The sequence below is a fragment of the Gordionus sp. m RMFG-2023 genome, chromosome 1, assembly GCF_954871325.1.
Source record: "Gordionus sp. m RMFG-2023 chromosome 1, tfGorSpeb1-WG-v2, whole genome shotgun sequence".
In the NCBI taxonomy this organism is placed as follows: domain Eukaryota; kingdom Metazoa; phylum Nematomorpha; class Gordioida; order Chordodea; family Parachordodidae; genus Gordionus; species Gordionus sp. m RMFG-2023.
Genome location: NC_088775.1, coordinates 72,204,930 through 72,215,642, shown reverse-complemented (window position 1 = coordinate 72,215,642; position 10,713 = coordinate 72,204,930).

The window sequence follows — 10,713 nt, the reverse complement described above, 5'->3', positions numbered from 1 at the left end:
TGAGCAAGGTTGTTGGACTTTGTGTTAGTTAAATCTTTAGTGTGAATGTGGATTACGTTAATTTATCAAATATTCTTGAGTCTCATCTCTGTCATAGTTCCGAAATAATAAAAATAGTGGTAAAACGATTTTGAGAGCATAGACCTAACAGGAACTGATTTATGTATAACTCATGAAATCCGGTGTATTTTCAGATCGGTATGGGGGTGGGTCGGACTTTTTAAAGAAAAGGTTCCGATTACGTTTGTGATATCAATATTTCCGCGAAATAGAGTTTAAAATCCATGAATACAAGTTTTCTATAATTACGGATGCCCAGAATAACTCCTCCCAACCCTCATTCATATTAATGTACTGAATTTAATTAAGCCTTAAATAATTTAGTTATTAATATTTAATGAGTATCATTTATTATTTTTGTCATGTTAACTTTTATAAAAATCACTTGACATCAAAGACATGCAATTTATATGTGTTAAAATAAATGTATTATAAAATTTATATTTATATAATATAATAAGATTATTGTATAATTATTATCATTCATTACAATTATTAAAAATAAATTCAAAAAATTAGGTGTGCATTTTCTCTTTGCAATCTTCGATTTTTTATTTCTAAGTAAATTTTTTATATTTTTTTCGTTATATTTAAAATTTTTTTTAAAGGTATATAAAATAATATTAATATGACATATATTTCATCTTTCGGTTTTATATTTTATTAAAAAGAAATATTATTATTATAAAGAAATATTATTATTATTTATAACTAAAAATTGTTTTCTTTTTTAAAAAATAAATTTATAAAAATAAAATTTCAGAAAAATAGGATTAGATTATTATCATAAGATTTACAATTAAATTTTAATAATTAAAATTTAACCTAAATTCTACTTTACGAGTATAGTTAGTTTAGCTTTAGTTACAGAATGTATACATACTATTTTATGATGAATATAAAATAAATATATAATTATGATAATAGATTAATCTAATAGTATAAAAAGGTATCAGTAACAGTCAAAAAAATATATTATGTTTGTATAGTAATAATAATAATAAAATACAATATGATATGGATTAAATTTTATGATCTGGAGAAAATAAATTAAGTATTTCTAAAAGAATAATAAATAAAAGTGCTAATTTATTTTTTAAAAAGGAATTTTTTTTCTCCTTCTTATCTATTTTTATATTTTGATTTTTTTATATTGGCACTTTTCTTTCCTTTTCTATTAATGGTTGGGGAGAATACTTTTATTCTTTGACATTAAATTCGTATACATAAAATAATGTAATAATGCTTGTTATATTACGTTTAAGAGGAAATTCTATGTATCAGTCAGTATGTATAATAATTATATTATCTATATAAGTTTTTTTTTGAAGACTCTCTTTTGAAAAATAGATGCAAGAAAATTACAAAAATTATTTTTATAAATAGACAAAAATATCATATTGTCTCTTATTAATCATTGATGTGTATTATTATTTTTATGTCGGAGTTCATTCAAAGGTCATTTTATTGATATTATATACTATACATATAATATACATATTATGTAAAAATAAAATGTGCTTGTAATTATATTTTAATATAAATACAAAACCAACGCTATATTTTTGATGAAATGTCAAATTTAGAATTATCTATTTATAAAAGTAAATTAAATATATATAATAACATTTAAAAATATATTAAAATAAAGGATCAACAAATAAATATATATACATAATTATTTATCCCAGAGGGCAAGAATGCTGATTAATTTGATCGGCAGACCTTAAGATATATGTTGACTAATATAAACTTTCGTTTGGATCACATATGTTTCTATATATCCCCCCCCCCTAAAGCTTTTTTAATAGTAGTTTAATTGCCAAAACTCCCTAGCGTGGAGTAAAATGAGTAAAATATTCTGTAAATCCCAATTTTTTTCTCTTTAGTTTGTCAAGCTTTTGAAAGCACTAATATAATTCAAAAGTTTGGGATATATGTAATGCTTAAATTATATACTTTAGTTTAATCTTCAATCCGTTTGGCAAATATTATATATACAGAGTTGGGCATATCCACCGGAAAAAGAATCTAGATACAGATTCTTTATTAAAAATCATAGATACAGATATCTCTTTCAAAATATCAAAAAGATACAAGATAAAAGATACTTATGTCTTTTGCTAAATTAGAGTACCTTAAATATGAGAGATTTTAAATTATCTTTATCAATTAAATAAGAATAGTTTATTAAATACGGTTTTTATCATTTATTTATGAAGAACGTAACATACGCATATAATAAGAATAAATATTTACAAAGGCATTTTAATATTAGTATTAGTCCATTCTTAGCATAGATAAGGAAGGGAGATTAGTATTTTTAATGGGAGTTGATTAATTTGCAAAAGAGTATTTAAAATAGATTCATTATTTTATAAGATAATCAAATTTTTCAAATAATTTATCATTAGACCTTTACCATTTCGGTAAACTCAACATTGTGCCCAAACTAAATAACCCTTTAATTGAAGCTGATAAAGGTATTGCAGTATTATATTTTAAAAAAAAATTTCTTAATGAAAGGATAATAATTAAGCGTTTATAATGTATTTACACTTTCTTTAATATAATTTAAAACCTCTAGTTCAATGTTATTTGAATTATTGAACTCAGCAATATTTGTTTCACCAAAAGAAAAATAATCATCATTTCTTTATTAGATGTTAAATCTATTGGTGTTATAGTTTGAGCTTGATTATATACTCTGGTACTACATTGGCTTCTTTTAAAAATATATAAGTTTTTTTTTCATCCGACTCAATCCACAAGTTCTTAAAATATGTATGTGATATTGATGCCAAAAATATGTCAATCTTTTCATATCATAGGAAAATATTTTCCTACATCTTTTGCCCATACCATCTTGGGCAGCTTTTAATAAAGGCTAACAATATTGTAAATTAAAATTTTTAAGATAACCTATGTTCCTTTTAACCACATATAAATAATATACTTTAATAAGTTTAAAATTTGTGTAAAATCCTTTATCATTTTTTTGTTTATACAGGTTTTACATTCAGTCTGTTGTCTTTTCTTTTATTTTAAAATAATTTTAATCTAAAATTTTAAGATTAAGATTAGATTCAGGGAATCTTATTTCCATAATTTAAATTCACTACCTTCTTCTTCACTACCATGAGTGTTAATCATCCTATATTTTAAAAAATATTACATAAAATTGTTAATGATATTCTATTGAGTCACATTTATATATAAAATATAATCTTTACATATTTCGTTTTGGTGTTATTTTTTTATCCATCTATCTTAATATGAGTTGTAAATTTTCCAGTTAATTTTGGTTGTCAATATATTTAAAATATGGCTGAATATATAAGGAAATTAATACAAGATTCCCAAAGAGAATAAGATATATACTATGATATGTAAAATTTTGAACATGAATATTAAATAAAATCTGTATCTGTGTCTTTTGTCAAGATAATGAAAAAGATACAAATTATTTTCAGAATAAAGGATTAAAATGTCAAGAAGATACTGAGTACAAGATACAATAGGATCTTGTATTTTAGATACAAGTAAGTAAATTACTGAAATTCATATCAAGATTCAAGATAGAACGTCTAATCTAGAAAAACCAGCGTCTACATGAGTGCGGGGGGGGAGGGGGTTGCATCCATTTTTTCTTGAGGGGGTTAGGGAGTAGGATAAATTATTTGGGTGTCTATCTATTAAATTTTGAGATGAAGTAGGACAAAATATATTGCTGTAAAAATTAATACTTTTATTATAGACCTATTATATTAAAATGATATTGCTGATCATAGACCAAATCTATATATTGCAAACAATCATAGAAATTATTTTCCAAATAAAACTTTCTGCTATGCTTTTAAATGTAATTTAAAAGGTTTCGACATTCCCAACAAGCTCATAATGCTATAATAATGCATTCATTGTAAATAATGAGGGGATTTTCAATTGAATTCATTATCTAAAATATAATTCCTTTATATTCACAAAATTTTGATAATTGGTAGTAGAGATAAAATAATTTAATTTATTCTTTTTAGAATTTCTGAAAGAAGTATCATTATTATTAAAATGGTATAATTAATAATTGGAATTGCCACCGAAGATTGCTAAAAAATTTTAGGGGGTAGGCATAGGTTTTTGAAGGGGATTTGCTTTCAGTGAAAATCCTGTCAAGTAGACGCTGAGAAGCACTAAAGCAATTATAATTAAAAAAAATTAAATGCCTAAAAAAATTTACTATCATCATTATGAAAAATCAGCTATTTATAATATTTCAAAATATGAGACTCTCTTTGGCTGTTAAGTTTTCCTTTTATAATTTAGTATCGGTAGCATAAAATACTAATGAATTAAAAAATGTGATAATAAAATAAGATGAATTGATTAAGGTGAAATTATATAACCCTCTAACACTAAAGTTGAGCGACTGTTTAAAAAGTAATAAAGTCATTGAAAATGTAAAATGACATCACAAATTATAGCGTCTCTAGAAAGCGTTTAATTTATTTTTTATTTTTTAATAATGACAGATTATTTTGCTAAAATTTGATTATAAAATGAAATGTGTCTATATATAGTATTATTTAATATTAGAATTTTAATATTTTTTCACGATTCATAAATAAGAAATTAATAAAATTATTATCTAAAATTAAGGAGGGGGTTTTATCAATTTAAAATAAATGGAAGCTAATTTTTGTCTAGCAATCAATATAAAAGTATTATAATAATAAAAATTTTACGTGATCATATTTTCCTTGAGGGGTCCCTTCATCTCCGTTTACACCTGAATACAAGCAAAAAGTGAAACGTTTTAAAATCAAGTTATAAATTTTATATATTTCTAAACGTTTGCACATTCAAAAATTTATCGTTTGCTTGTTAATTGAAATATTTCTAAAAAATTTCAATACTTCAAAGTCATAGAAAAATATTTTCCTATGTTTAATTTTTTAAACGTTCAAACTCTGAACTAATATTCTTAATTTAAATAGAATAAATCTTGCTCTGAAATTTAAAAATAAGGGTAACTATCTCAGCCCAGCTAATAAACTCAGTCTCAGTCCATGTTAAAAAAACTCATATACAATGTTCCTCAATTTTAGGGTTTCCCGTTTTTGACGTTTAAAAACTTTGATCAGTCGAGAAACGTTATCTTAATCGCGGGTTATATATTTGCAACTTATAACGTAAGAGAAATATAAGAGAATATCCAGGTTTAGAATGTTTTATAGAATTGACGAATAAGGAAGAATTTTGTAGGCCTAACCAAATCAATTATTCTTGAAGAGGACATAGGATTATATGGGTTAATGATAGATAAGTCAACGTATAGCAATTTTATAAATACCAACCTAATTTTCTAAATACCGATCAAAATTTATTAAAATGTAGTAAGACCTTTATTATTTAACATATTTTATAAAGGAATCACGTGGCCGAGTCTGGCCTCCTATATATCATCCCCTAAGGACGGAATCACCAAGTTAGAATGAGAAAAAAATGATCTTTGTTGGGATTCGAACCCAGAACCATCAGATTGATAAACAATGCTCTTGACGACTAGGCCACAGACGCTTTATAATAGTCATGATTTTTCAAATATATATTATAAATAAATTTAGTAGTACTTTGAGGCAGTATCTATCATTAATCTATTAGTGGTTAAACTTAGATGGCATTATGAAGCTAGATAAGTAATCGAGAGAATTATTGTGAGATATTAAATTTCTAAAAGATTATCTTCCATTTTTAATGATAAACGATAGACAATTTATGCAATCAAATGTTCTCAACAGCAGAAGTAATCAGGGGCGTCGCTAGCCTTTACAATCTCAGGGGGCTCAACTAAAAAAAATTTATGGGGGGCCTCCATACCCCCCATTTACGGGCCTTCGGCCCGCTTTTGCCCGGCGTTCGGTCGGGTTTTATATTAATATATTATACTTTTTAAAAATTTGCTAACTCTAAATAATTATTATGAATTCTATATTTTAAATTATGCATACAAAATAAACTAGCATATAAATAATTAAAACAATAAAACATTTCTAAAAATATTATTGTTTAATGCAAAATCTATTTATTACAGTATAAAATATTTTCGATTGCTGATATAAAAAATTTGCGTCTAAAGAATTACAAGTGATAAAAAAGGTTAATTAATTCATATATATGCCTCAATTGATAATGGTTTTTATAAACTACATATTATAAAATTAGCAACTTACATTGACAAAAGGTCAAGAAACTAATATAACACTCTGATACCATTTTTAGACAATGTTTTATAGAATGGACTAATAAGGAAAAATTTATAGGCCTAACCAAATCAACAATTCTTGAAGAAGAGGATATAAACGACTAATCCAAATCATAAAACTATATGGTGGTTAGAGCTTCCTCTTAAATGACATGATGGAAGCTAGATAAGTAATTGAGAAAAAAATTGTGAGATATTAAATTTCTAAAAGATTATATTCCATTTTTAATGATATATAAACAACTACACAGTTGACCAGCAATCATATGCTCTCAGCAGCTGTAATAATAATCTTAAATTACATAGCCACACAAATAATAGATGTAGGTTAATTTGCAGTCATAGCCATGACATTCACTATATTATCTTATATCAGAATTTATTATGCTATATAAATTGATAAAACAAAAACACTAAAAATCTTTAGAAGAAATTATGTAAATATAATGAAGTCTTGAGTTATTTTCACGGCAAGGATGCCATATTAGAAATGAAACATTTTGTAACTATAAAATAAGAACCTGAGTGATATGGTAATTAAGATTTTATATATTATTATCGCACCACCTCTAGTTGGTATATTATATCTTAAAATAGTAGTAGTTTGTATTAATATCAAAAATATACTAGTATTAAAAATTTAATTCAAAACTGTTTTTCAAATAAGAAAAAAATAGCTTTCCCACACATAAAAAGAGAAGAAAAGTTATCCAATTTATTACATACATTCTGATAGATGGCGTTAAATATTTTAAAGCAATTTATTACTTATATTTATTATCAAAAGCATTTATTAGTAAGATTTATTAAAATATTAACTGTAATATATTATATAACTGTCAAATACGTCTGTAAAAGTGGTATTTAACCTAATCTTTTGTAATCAATTATATCTAACAGAGGATTATAAACTATAGGTTTACTTACTTTTTATAAATAAATTTCTTATACTTATTTGGATTTGGATTGAAAATAATTTTAAGAAGAGGCGGTAAATAAAATATAAATAATATAGTTGATTAGTGATTTTGAACTCGGCTAATTAGAATATTAAATTTGTTAATTTTCAATTAATATTTATTTAATAGGGTTATATAATAATTTAAATAATAAATGTCAATAAAGCTTCAACTGTTAATGCTAAATTAATATTTAGTGAGTGATATTAATTCTATTTTTAACACAGAATTTGATTGCAAGCTGACATAGTGAAAATATAATTTATAAGTATTAATCTAATCTAATAATTAAAATAGTATTCATTTAAGAATAATTTAGATAGACTAATTAATTTTTAAAATCTATATATTACTCAATAAAATTATAAAATAAATCATTCAGTGGGCAATCAAAAAATTTTATATTTAGTTCAGATATTAAGGAGCCATCAAAAAAAAATTTTTTTGTTTCAGGGGGCTATTCAAATTTTTCAGGGGGCTCGACCCCCCCCCCCCCCATAGCGACGCCACTGGAAGTAATAATCTTAAATTATATAGCCACACAAATAATAGATGCTGGTTACTCTGCAGTCAAAGCCATGACATTCACTATGCAAACTCTTATCAGAATTTATTATATTATATAAATTGGTAAAACAAAAACATTGAAAATCTTTAGAATAAATAATTACGATAATATATCGAAGCCTTGAGTTATTTAGAAGGATGCCATACTAGAAATAAAACATTTTGTAACTATAAAATAAGGACCAGAGTGATATGATGAAAGCAATTAAGATTTTATATATTATTGTTCTACCATCTAGTGGTATATTATATCTTAAAATAATAATAGTTTGTAATAATATCAAAAATATACTCATATTAAAAATTCAACTCAAAAGTTTTCAAAGAAGAAAATAAATAGCTTTGCTAAAAACACCTAAAAAAGAAAATATATCTAATAAGATTACATCCATTGTCATTGTGGGACATATTAAGATGTTTAATTTTTAATAATATTTTTAAATAATGGCGTTAAAGAATTAAATGCAAATTGTTACTTATATTTATTATCAAAAGTATTTATTAGTAAAATTTCTTAAAATATTAACTGTTATATATTATATAACTGTAAAATACGTTTGTTTGTAGAAGTGGCATTTTACCTAATATTTTATAACCAAAACCATTTATATATAATAGAGGATTATAAACTATATGTCTTCTTACTTTTTATAGAGAAATCTCTTATACTTATTTAAACCTTGAAAATATTTTTAGGTAGAGGCATGGTAATAATAATAATTTAAAAATAAATAATATAGTTGATAAGTGATTTTGAATTCGGCTAATTACAATATTAAATTTGTTAATTTTCAATTAATAAATGATTATATTTATTTAATAGGGTTATAAAATAATTTAATTAATAAAAATCTAAGCTTTAACTGATAATGCTAAATTAATATTTAGAAATTATGAGTGATATTGATATTCCATTGTTTGCAAGCTGATATAGTGAATATAATTATTTAATAATCTAATATAATAAAGAAAATTGCACTCATTTAATAAAAATTCAGATAGTCTTATTCATTTTTAAAGAATAAAATATAATTTATATGTATTAATCTAATCTAAAAAATAAAATAACACTTATCTAATAAAAATTTTGATAGTCTAATTAATTTTTAAATAATTAAATCAAATCTATATATAATACTTAATAGAATTATAAAAGAAATCGGTCAGGGGCTATCAAAAAATTTATTTTTAGTTTAGGAGGATATTAGGGAGGAGCCATTATGAAAAAGTTTTTTTCGCTTCAGGATGCTATTCAAATTTTTTTCAGGGGGCTACATCTCCTGCGCCCCCTCCCCCCCCATAGTGACGCTACTTAGAATATCTATCCATATTTTTTTGTTTAATTTCCTTTAGAGTCCTGCAAGTCGGGCTCGATGATTTTGCCTGATCCACATATTGAGCCGGCGAACCCCATCAATAAAATATGGGCCCCATCAGTGACCCGAATAATATAAATGCTATATTTCCTTCCTATTCTTCCTTTTTTGTCTGATTGAATAATATAATCCTAAAAATGTATTAAAAAAATATGAAAATATTAGAAAAAATCAGCAGATGGGAAATATTTACGATTGATTAATTTCTTATAATATTTTGTAATAAATAGAAAAACATATAAAAATATAATACATAAATTAAAATAGAGAATAAAAAAAATATTTTGAGTTTGGATTTTCTTCCTATAGCTCTTTTAGAAATTTACGCCCGAATAACTTAGCTAGCCACAGGCTGGGCCTAGATCTAAAAAAATTTTGCCATTCACCAACGGGCGGTATTCTGGAAATTTCTGATTTTGCATGTCTCTATTCCCAGTTAAATGTTTTACATCATTTTTCAAAGGAAATTTTTTTAACTAAAATGGTTATAGCCAGAGATGTATATGGTACGATTATAGTTTTTAAGTGTTCCAAATAATTTATTATTTAATAAATATCGGTGTACAAACTGGGTCAATTTAAAAAGTTTTAAAAAAATTAACAATTAATTAGATGAAAAAAAAAAAAAATTATATTATCTCAATAAATATTATGTTAAAATAGATACACGAAGATTTGACCTTAAATAATAATTCACCACAAATAAGAGAAATGGTAAATTGGTTATTTATAAGCATAAAAACTCTCCTAACATTTTAAACTATAATGGTCAAACTTTAAGGTCTCAAGAATTAGCATCTCTGTTTTTTGAGTCTGGGGCTTGGCTTGTTAAAAATTATTCTTAAAAACAATGCTAATGTTGGTTTAATGAATTGTAAACCAAAGAAGGGACGGAAAATAGAATTTATTTTTAGCATAAATTTTTTTTATCTGAACGTCCTGATTTTTCTGAAGGGGAATATGGAATTTTACCATATAAGTTTTGGTATCCCATATTAAGAAAGTTTAATTGTTACATGTCAAAATATAACAAACAATGGGTCTTTTAATTTTATATTGTAATCACATCTAATTTAAAAGTATTGAACAAGGGGAAAAAATTAATTCGCCGGTTAAGTCAGAGATTGATTGGAATTAGTATTAATTTGTCTTTATTTGACGTATTTATCAAGAATGAAATAAAATGAATAAATTTTATTTATATTTCGAAATATTGAACAAGAATAAATACTATAGAATAAATTGTGTGTGTATTGCATAATTATGGAGGAATATTGAACAAGAATAAATACTATAGAAAATTGTTTGCGATTGTATTGCATAATTAAGGAGGAATATTGAACAAGATGTGGTCTTTTTATTTGATAATATGGTTATACAAAAGAAAACAAGTGGTCTTTTTATTTAATAATATAGTTATACAAAAGAAAACAAGTGGTATTCTAAATGGAAATATATAACAATATATATATGTTTTATCGCCTTGAGA